Here is a 10,361-nt window from a genome sequence, read left to right as displayed (position 1 = left end):
TTTAGATGATAATGTTAATACTGCATGCAAGGTGATGATATGCTACACTATGATAGTCGTAGTGCATATACTAGCTGTATCCAAAGGTAGAGGACCACATCCACAAGAGTCTCGGTGGTGGACTAGGGGTTTAAAAGGCATTAAGATGAAAAAGAGAATGGTATAGAAAGTTACCTATGACAAAATATGGGGATGCCTTTGAGAAATACAAGTTGGCATGGACAGAAGCTAAGAAAGCAAATAACGAGGCTTATGAAAAATCTCTAGCCAATTTGTAACCAAAGTAGGAGGAGGAGATTTACAAGCTCGCACGGCTAAAGGAAAATAGGGATAGAGATCTAAATAAGGTCAAACACATTAAAGATGATAATCAATAATTTTTGTTAGAAAATAATGATATTAAATAGAGATGGATATGCTACTTTGATCAGTTGTTCAATGCAAGTCATGAAGATGGCTTTACAAATCTTAATGTTCCTTTGATAGAGAAGAATCTCAATTAGACTAATAGAATCAGGTTTGTTGATGTTAAAGAGGCCATAAACAATATGAAGATAGGAAGAGCTTGTGAACCAAATAGTATCCTTATAGAAGTATGGAAGTGCGTTAGGAAGGTTAGAGTAGTTTAGCTAAGTAAACTATTTAATGGCATATTAAAATCTGAAAAAGTACCAAATAAGTAGAGGAAAAGCACTATGATTCTTGTCTTTAAGAATAAAGGAGGCATCCAAAGTTGCACAAACTATTAAGACATTAAACTGATGGGTTACATGATGAACATGTAGGAAAGGGTGATTAAGCGCAAACTTTAGGGCACTACTAAGGTATCAGAGAACTCGTTGGGTTTAATGGCTAGTAAATCTACAACAAAGCCTATTTTTTTGTTAAAAAGATTAATAAAAATTTATAAGGAGAGGAAGAAGGATCTCCACATACTATTCATTAATCTATAAAAGGCATACAATAAAGTATTGAGGGAAGTTCTTTAGTGGTTACAAAAGAGTAAAGGAGTCAATCTCAAATGTATAAATGCCATTAAGAACATGCATGAGGGATTAATTATAAGTATAAGAAAGTGGGAGAGGGTATGTATGAGTTTCCCATTACAATAGGTTTACATTAGTCATCAACTTTGAGTCATAATTGTTTGCATCAGTTATGGATGATTTAAAAGTCATATTCATGATGATGTCTTATAATGCATGTTATTTTGCGAATGATGTTATCTTAATAGATGAAACTAATGAAAGGTTTAATCCAAAGTTGAAGTTATGAAGGACTTTTCAAAGTAAGGGTTTTAGGCTAAATAGAAATAAAATAAAATGTATGCATTGTGAATTTCTCTCTCATGGAATGAATGGAGAAGATGTTTGATTGGATGAAATTTTAGAGCCAAAATGTAACCAATTCAAGTATTTAGGTTGTATAATCCAAAAGAAATAGTAATAGATAAGAATGTAACTCATAGGATCAAAAAAAAAAAAAAAAGATTGATGAAGTGGAAGAGTGCAACAATTGTGCTATGTGATCATAAGATCCTTGGAAAAGTGAAAAGTAAGTTCGATAGAACTATGGTTAGGCCAGGTATTTTGCATGGGAATGAATGTTGGGCATTTAAGATACAACATGTCCACAAGATGAGAGTGGCAAAAATGCAGATATTAAGATGGATGCCTAGAATTACAATAATGGATAAGATTAGTAATAACAACATTTGCCCAAGAGTGCTTGTAGAGAATATTGGGGATAAAATGAAAGAGTGTTGATTAAAGTGATTTGTTCAAATCTAATGTAGAGAATCAAATGCTTTAATATGAAAATGTGATAAATCAGTGGTGGATGGAGTGAGGAGAAAAAGGGGGAGACATAAAATGACATAGAGGAAAGTAATATCAAAAGATTTACAAATTTTGAATATTAATTCAGAATTAGTCTCAAAAAGAGCTAAAACTCAAAAAGAGCTAGAAGGAAAGAAAAAAAAAAAAAAACAGACCCCAAGTAGTTTAGGATTAGACATATTCATATGTTTGTGTAGACCAATTTAATGTGGAATTTAACTTTACATTCTTTTTAGATGTTAACAAATGGCACATAGTTCTACTCCACTCTTTCGTATTAATTGCTATAATCTTCAGCTTACAAGGCCAATACTCAGCTAGGATACTATACTCCCTACTCAGGTTCCCAACCTTGGGTTTCATATTAGGTCTAGGCAAAACACATATATTCATGGCATATACCCCTCACTACTAGTTCATGCTAATAATATTGTTGGGGTAGTGATAAGGACATAACTCTTCCTTATACACCTTCATACTTTCCTTTATTTAGACATAATATTGTACCATATGTCTTCTTATGGAATATTTATCTTTAAGGGATTCTTCCTCCTTAATAGTATTGAACTTTAGTTCTTATCTCACTTGGAGTTCACATCAGTTCAAAACTAGTGTCCCTTCTTAAAATGTGATATTGCTACCACTTGTCTATAGGCGAGAAGATGCATCATTCTTGCCTATAATTCTACTCCTTTTCTCACTATAGCCTTCCATATCAATACCAAATCTCAAAACCAATAAGGGACTTAACTAAATTATTACACCTTAGGTTCTCTATCCCAGTTGAAAAATAGTTAATGCACCAAAACTTGTAGCTTATGGATACATAACTATAAACTTCCTTTAACCTTTCACCTTGAATAAGAAGGAAGGCATAAAACACACCACAAAATATCATAAGTAGTAAGCATATCCAAAAACTCTGTTACTTTAAAATGACATGTATTCAAAATTCACTGTGCTTATAGATCGAAATGTATACTCTTCACATGACTTGACTTCACTCTTTTCATAGATCTTTTCATAGAGTAATATTATTAGTGACTAGGCCCTATTTTAGTAACATAGTGTTATGATACCAACTTTGTAATGACCTAAATCTAGGATCCTTACTAATGCTAGAGAACAAGTAAGCATAAAGCCACAGGAACCCTTAGCAAGCCTAAACCATGACAATTCTTCCTTACTAATGCTTGAAATGGAATTTGTGTAAATGGGATCTTTCAATGATGTATGCCGAATTCACCAATTAAATAAAATACTTTACTAGACTAACTAAATTGTAGCAAGAGCAAGTAGAGGTCGATCCCACAGAGAATGATTGACTAATTAGCTAGGTGAACTCAAGTACTCATACACACTAACAATGAAGAAAACAGGGGGTTTGAATTTTAAAAATTCTAAGGAAACTAAACTAAGCAAATTAAACTAAAAGCTAAAAGTATTAAGAATGCAACTAAAACAATATGATAAATGGCTTAGTAAAAAGATAAGTATCTACAATGGAAATTAACTATTAATCATTAACACTACTACAATAATTCCTTCAATTAAACAAATTAGCTGTAGAAACCAAACAAGTGTCGATTTCTCTAATTCTCCTTACTTATTAGATTAATCAAAGCAAACATCTAATTAAGGGAATTGATCTGCTCCATAAGCTAAAGAAGAAGAAATCGCACCAGCAACTAGATCAAGCAATCAACACCTTTGAATGCACAAAGAGGGAATTTGGCCACAATAAGTAGAAGGGAATTGATGTGCTCCTGATCTATATTTTGGACCCTTTTTATAGAGAAAAATAGGTTAACTAAGACTCTAGATTTGATTTGAAAGTCCTAGTTGCATTCTGACTTAAAACACTCTCAAGAATCTTAGTTAAAGTAGGAAAACAAATTAAAAATAACTCTCCTTGTGCAAATCTATCACTTGCACAACCTTGTGGACTCACGCACTTATTTTTTATTTATTTTTAGTCTTAAATAAAATAATTAAACCCACTAATTAAGGCCCTAACTCCTAGTCCCACATAACCCAACATAAAGAGCCCAAACATACTCAACATGCGACCCTTAATGTATTCTGGCCCAATTGCTCTCATTTTTTGCATATCACCTCAAAGTATGTCAAATAAGGTCTCTCTAAGCCTATTAGGTTAGATTCAAACTCTAGATAGTGAATCACACACAAGCTCTTTTAAGGCTATCCAAAGAAGCTCAACATGGATTGATGTTCGAATTTGCTCTTTTTTCACTATTAGCCTCTTACTATGAATAAGACACCTCTAAACCCAATTTGTCATTGGCTAAGTCCTCATTAAAATCACAGCTCTTTATGCCTCAAAAAGCTTGATGTGTGTTTTGCTTCTTTTTGTGCTTAATTCACCTTTTTATACTTCATAAGCTCTTTCATACTCTTGTAAACAACTAAAAATAAAAAAGCAAGCATTAAGGAGCTAATTAAACAAGAAACAAACTCAAAAGACTAGGTATGCAATAATAAAGATATGACATTTTAAGTAACTATCAAATTCCCTCACACTTAACTTTTAGTCATCCTCGATCAAAACTAACTAAAGCATAAAACAATGACCCAATTTGTACTTCCCCAGATTATCAAAGATAAAAATATCATAGGGATGAATATAACCAAGCTCTAAGAATCATAAATATCATGAAAAAAAATCTCTTCACAAACATTAGAACTTAACTTAAAATAGCAATCTCATTAAAAAGCTAAACATACCAATATGGAAGATCCTCACATAGGCACAAGAATCACTCTATCTCTCATGTGTTTAAGGTAACGTGTTTACTCTCAAAATTTAATCCCTGAACATGACTTACCATAAGCTTGCTTGTTCATCTCATCTCCACTACTTAAACTATGTGCATAACATAAATTAGAAGGTCTTTATCAGGGTTGCAATGGGGCTAGGGTAAAGGTATGGAGCAACAAATATATATAAGTTAAAGAACCAAAGAAACTTGCAGAGCATCCAAAAATCATGAATTCACAACATAAAACATGTACCAATCATAATCCATCACATTACAAAATAAGCTCTTCTCTAGCTTCAACTTCTTATTCTCACCTTTTCAATAACAGCATGTGAATGATTATGAGCTCAATTTAATTAATTAAAGAGATTACCATATATTAGGATTAGTGTTACTCACCTCTTATAGCCTATCAAACACTATTCCTTTCAACCTTAGCTTTATGAATCCCTCAAGTTTGATCCTGTAAAAGATAGATCCTAATGAGTTATCTGGATCTCTATACCTCTACACGTACATCATACAATTTATTCTAAGTCAATTTAGGTCTAAAAACAAATTTTGGGGCCTTAAAACGAAAAAGGAAATAAGGCAGGCAGAAGGAACTTTGGCTGTCAAAGTCTTAAACCTCAAATGCCTTTGAAAGGCAGTAGCTCCTTCGGCTGCTGGAGTAGGGAGCTTCGGCTGCTGGAGTAGGGAACTTCGGCTTCCAATGTCCTAAACTTCAATGTCTTTAAGAAGCAATAGCTACTTTGATTGTCGAAATAATGGTTTTTGGTAACTGAACCTGGGAATTTCCAAAATTTCGAATTCAAAATTTGTAGCAACTTCCCATTCCTAAAACATATCAAACATGTCTAAAGCTCCAAAAACTCAACTCAAACATATATTCATGCATTAAACTGATCAACTAACTCTTTTAACCCTCGAAAAACAACATGAATTACCAAAAACCCTAAAACACATAACTCAAACAATTAACAAGTTCTAAACAATTAAAACCAAAATTCCAATATATAACTTCTTTATTCAAATCCTATTTTTAGCACTAACAGTACAACTAACAACAAATAACCAAAACATAACATTCATCAACTTAAACTTATTACATTCATAACTTCACTAATAGATACCCATCCTCTTTCAGAAATTAAAATCTTACTCTTTTCTTTGTTCAAACATATGGACTCAAGCTATTATGGGAAAATTAGCTACACATGCAAGAGAGACTTACCTCTTTAAAGATTAAACTCCTAGACTTCAATTTGCATGGAAGAACTTCCCCTTGAAACTCCTTAACTCTCACATATACTCTAAAACCCAAGAAAAACATTTAATATTATCAAAATCTATTCAAGAAGAGAAAGCACATAACAAAATGGGTGCTTCAAGTGTCATTGTACTTGGATAGAGAAAAATGGTGAATTTTACCAAATTTTCATCTATTTAGGTTTTTATATACCCTTGACACTTGAAGCACTTTCGATAGTGGAAAAAGGGGATTTCGATAGTTGAAAGTTCTTCTTTCTTCATTTTCATTTTTTTAACTCCAAATCCTCAATTCTCAACCTACCAAGCTACAAAAAACATTCATACTACACTTGGACCCTTCAGCATTCGTCCACCATTCGTGAAACCCTAGGTTTCACTGGAAATTCCCTCCACTGGCAGAAATCCTGCATCAGAAAGTGGTGGATGTTACATTCTCCCCCCTTTGGAACATTCATCACTAAATGTTAAACAACTCAAGAACACACCTAAAACAAGTGGGTATATTGTTGCAATATGGAGTCACGAGTCTCCCATATGCATTTTTCCATGTTGTGGTGACTCCACATGACTTTAACCATTGGTATCTCTCTGTTCCTCAACCTTTTGACTTGTGTGTTTACAATCTAGATAAGCTACTCAACTAAGAAAGATCTTATGAAATTTCCATATTCGACTCAACTATAATCTTGTTTGGATTTGACACAAACTTCTATAGCATAGAAACATGAAAAACTAGATGGTTTTTATCTATTTCTGATGGTAAGGCTAGCTTGTAAGATACATTCTCGACCTTCTATAGTACTTCATACGATTATGTGTGCCTTAGAGCTAGCTTACCTTTCTTGCCAAATTGGATTACACCTTTCATAGGAGATACCTTTAAAAGCACCATGTTGCCTTCTTGGAAAACTACTTCCTTTTAGTGAAGATTTTCATAACTCTTTTGTCTGCTGTTTGCTGTCTTTAACCTTGCCTTGATCAAAGGCGTTGCTTGATTGGTGACTTCCACCAACTCAGTATCTGCTAGAGCTCACTCACCAACTTCTTCCCAACACACTTGAGACTTGCATTTCCTCCCATACAGAGCTTTATATGGTGCTATTCCAATACTAGAGTGATAGTTGTTATTGTATGCAAACTCAACTAAAGGAAGATACTTCTTTTATGATCCTCCAAAGTCGAGCACACACATCCTTAGCATATCTTTTAGAGTTTGTATAGTACTTTCTGACTGTTCATCAGTCTGAGGATGAAAAGCAATGCTAAAATCCAACTTGGTGCCCATCTCATTTTGAAGACTATGCTAAATCCTTTTTGTGAATTGTGGTCCCCTGTCTGAAACTATTGTCACTGGAGCTCCATGTAATCTTACTAGTTTTGTAACGTACATCTGAGCTAATTTATCCATAGAATGGTTAGATCTTATAAGGATGAAATGGACAGTCTTGGTCAACTTGTCCACTATTACCCATATTGAGTCATGTCTGCTAAAGATTATTGGAAAATCCATAACAAAGTCGATCATCACATTTTCCCATTTTCACTTTAGAATGGGTATTGGGTTAAGCATCATTATAGGTTTTTGATGTTCCAGTTTCATCCTCTAACACACCTCACATGCCACCACAAACTAAGTAATCTCTTTTTTTATAGAAGGCCACCAAAACACTCACTTCAAATCTTGATACATTTTAGTGGTCTCGAGATGTAGACTGTACATAGCATTATGAGCTTCTCTCATAATATCTCCTTTGAGCACGATATGATCTGGTACACACAATCTGCTACCATACCTTAAAACTCATTTTCCATCAAACTGAAACTCATTATTCTTACCCTTCTAAACTATTTTTACTATTTTTACCAATTTTGGATCTTCATGCTCTTTCTCTACAACTTGCTCAAATACACTGGTGCTACTTTCATCTTTGCTATCCATGTGCCTTTGGCTGATAACTCCAACTATAACCCTTTGCTTAATGGTTGGTGGAACTCTTTCAAGATGGGTCATCTTTCCACTGATATTTGAGCCAAATTACCAAATGATTTCCAGCTAAGGACATTTGCGGCTACATTTGCCTTACCTGGTGATACTAGATAGTACAATTATAATCACTAAGCAGTTTTACTGACCTTCTCTATCTTAGATTCAACTCTATTATATTAAAGATGTGCTAGAGACTTTTATAGCTTGTGAAAATTTCACATTTTGCCTCATCAAGATAATGTCTCCACATTTTAAGCGTAAAAACTATAGCTGCCCTCTCTAGATCATGTGCGGGATAGTTAGCTTCATATTTCTTCAGCAGCCTTGAAGCATAAGCTATTACCTTGCCATTCTGCATGAGAATGCACTCTAACCTCACCCTGGAGGCATCGCAGTACACTTTGAAATCTTCATTGCCTGAAGGCAAAGTTAATACTGGTGTCATAACTAAACACTTCTTTAACTTTTGAAAAATTTCTTCACATTGATCTGTCCATTCAAACTTTTTGTTCTTCAGAGTCATCCTAGTTATAGGAGCAGCTATCTTAGAGAAATCTAGTAGAAATATCTTATAATAGCTAGCCAAGCCTAGGAAGCTTTTGATCTTTGTCATGGTGGTTGGCTTTGGCCAATCTGCCATTGCTTTAACTTTCTTAGGGTCCACTTCAATACCATTCTCTGACACCACATGCCCTAGAAAAGATATAATCTTCAACTAGAACTCACACTTTGAAAACTTAGTATACTACTGACACTCGTTTAGAGTCTAGAAAGCCACTCTCAAATGTTATGCGTGCTTTTCTAGGCTACTGGAATACATTAAGATGTCATCAATGAAGACAATCATAAAGTGATCCAGAAAAGGTTTGAATACCCTATTCATGAGATCCATGAATGCAGCTGGGGCATTAGTTAACCCAAATGGCATCACAAGAAACTCATAATGCCCATACTTGGTCCAGAAAGTAGTTTTTGGGATGTCTATCTCTTTGATTCTCAATTGGTGATATCTAGACCCTAAATCAATCTTATAGAAACAACTAATTCCTACTAGCTTACTAAACAAATCATCGATGTAGGGCAAAGGTTACTTGTTCTTCATGGTTACTTTCTTTAACTGTCTATAATCTAAGTATCACCTCAGAGAACCATCCTTGTTTTTAACAAGCAATATCGAAGCACCCCAGGGAAAGGTACTCAGTTTGTTGAACCCATTGTCTACTAGATCCTACAATTGCTCCTTTAACACATTTAGTTTTTGCACGAGCCATTTTGTAAGGAGGGATAAAAATAGGTCTAGTACTAGTTACTAGATCAATCTCAAAGTCTATCTCCCTCTTAGGTGGTAACCCAAGTAGTTCCTTTGGGAAAACATCTAAGAACTCCCTCACTTTTGGAACTGACTCTGATCCAACTATTTCACATTAACTTCCCTGACATGAACTAGGAACTGTCTACATTCTTTTTTGAGCATCTTTCTGGCTTACATAGCAGAAATCACCCCCTTCAGAATTGGTGCTTAATCTCCTTAAAACACTACTTCTGACGCATCTTATCGCTTAAACTTCACTACCTTATTTCTATAATCTAAGCTAGCATAATTGGCTAAGAGCCAATCCATCCCTAGAATGATGTTAAAATCAATCAACTCTAAAATCACTAGGTTGGCTAGAAGGCATCTGTCCTCAACCATGACTGGACAGGAGTAATAGATCATTTTCATTACTAAACAATCACACTTGGGCACACTAACTAACAAAGGACACTTTGGCCTTAAAACCATCAATCCTAGCTTTTGGATTATATTAAGGGTAACAAAAGAATGTGAAGCACCTCTATTAATTAGAACATTCACACTGAAGCTTCCTATATGAATTTTACTTGATATTATTATGTTGAAGGTGTTCGTTTCTTTCAATGTCATGATGAATATCTGAGCCAATGAAGTACAATCCCTTCCTTAAGAACTTTCCATGGAGGAAGAAGTTCATCTTCCTCTCCCTTATCCTTTTCCCTGAGAAGGAAACATAAGAACTTGCCTTGCAGCTAGTTGAGCTACATTACCTGGCTCTGCTTGCTTTAATGAGGCCATCGCTTCCATGTTAGGATACTCCCTTGCCATGTGTCCCTCTTACCCACACCTATAACATTCAAAGGTTCCAAACTTGCAAGGTCCCTTATGGGGTTTTCCACATCTCACACACCACGATGTATTAGAACATGAACTATATCCACTCCCCATTCCAAGACTAGATTTGATCTTGCTCTAGAACTTGTTTTTCTTTTATTTTCTACCAAACTTTTCCCCTTTCTCTTTCTTAGTTCCAGATGGAAAAGTAATATTAGTTAAGTGACTGAACCTTCCTACATCTATGGCTTTAGGAATGGTAGACCTAGTATTTTTTATATCCATACTCCCTTCAATGATAGCTCCCATTTCAATCTTCCTTGTAGCATCTATTATAGAATGGAAGTTATAGGTTT

This window comes from Hevea brasiliensis, chromosome 3 (assembly GCF_030052815.1).
Source record: "Hevea brasiliensis isolate MT/VB/25A 57/8 chromosome 3, ASM3005281v1, whole genome shotgun sequence".
NCBI classification, from domain to species: Eukaryota; Viridiplantae; Streptophyta; class Magnoliopsida; order Malpighiales; family Euphorbiaceae; genus Hevea; species Hevea brasiliensis.
Note: the sequence above shows the minus strand (reverse complement) of the source record.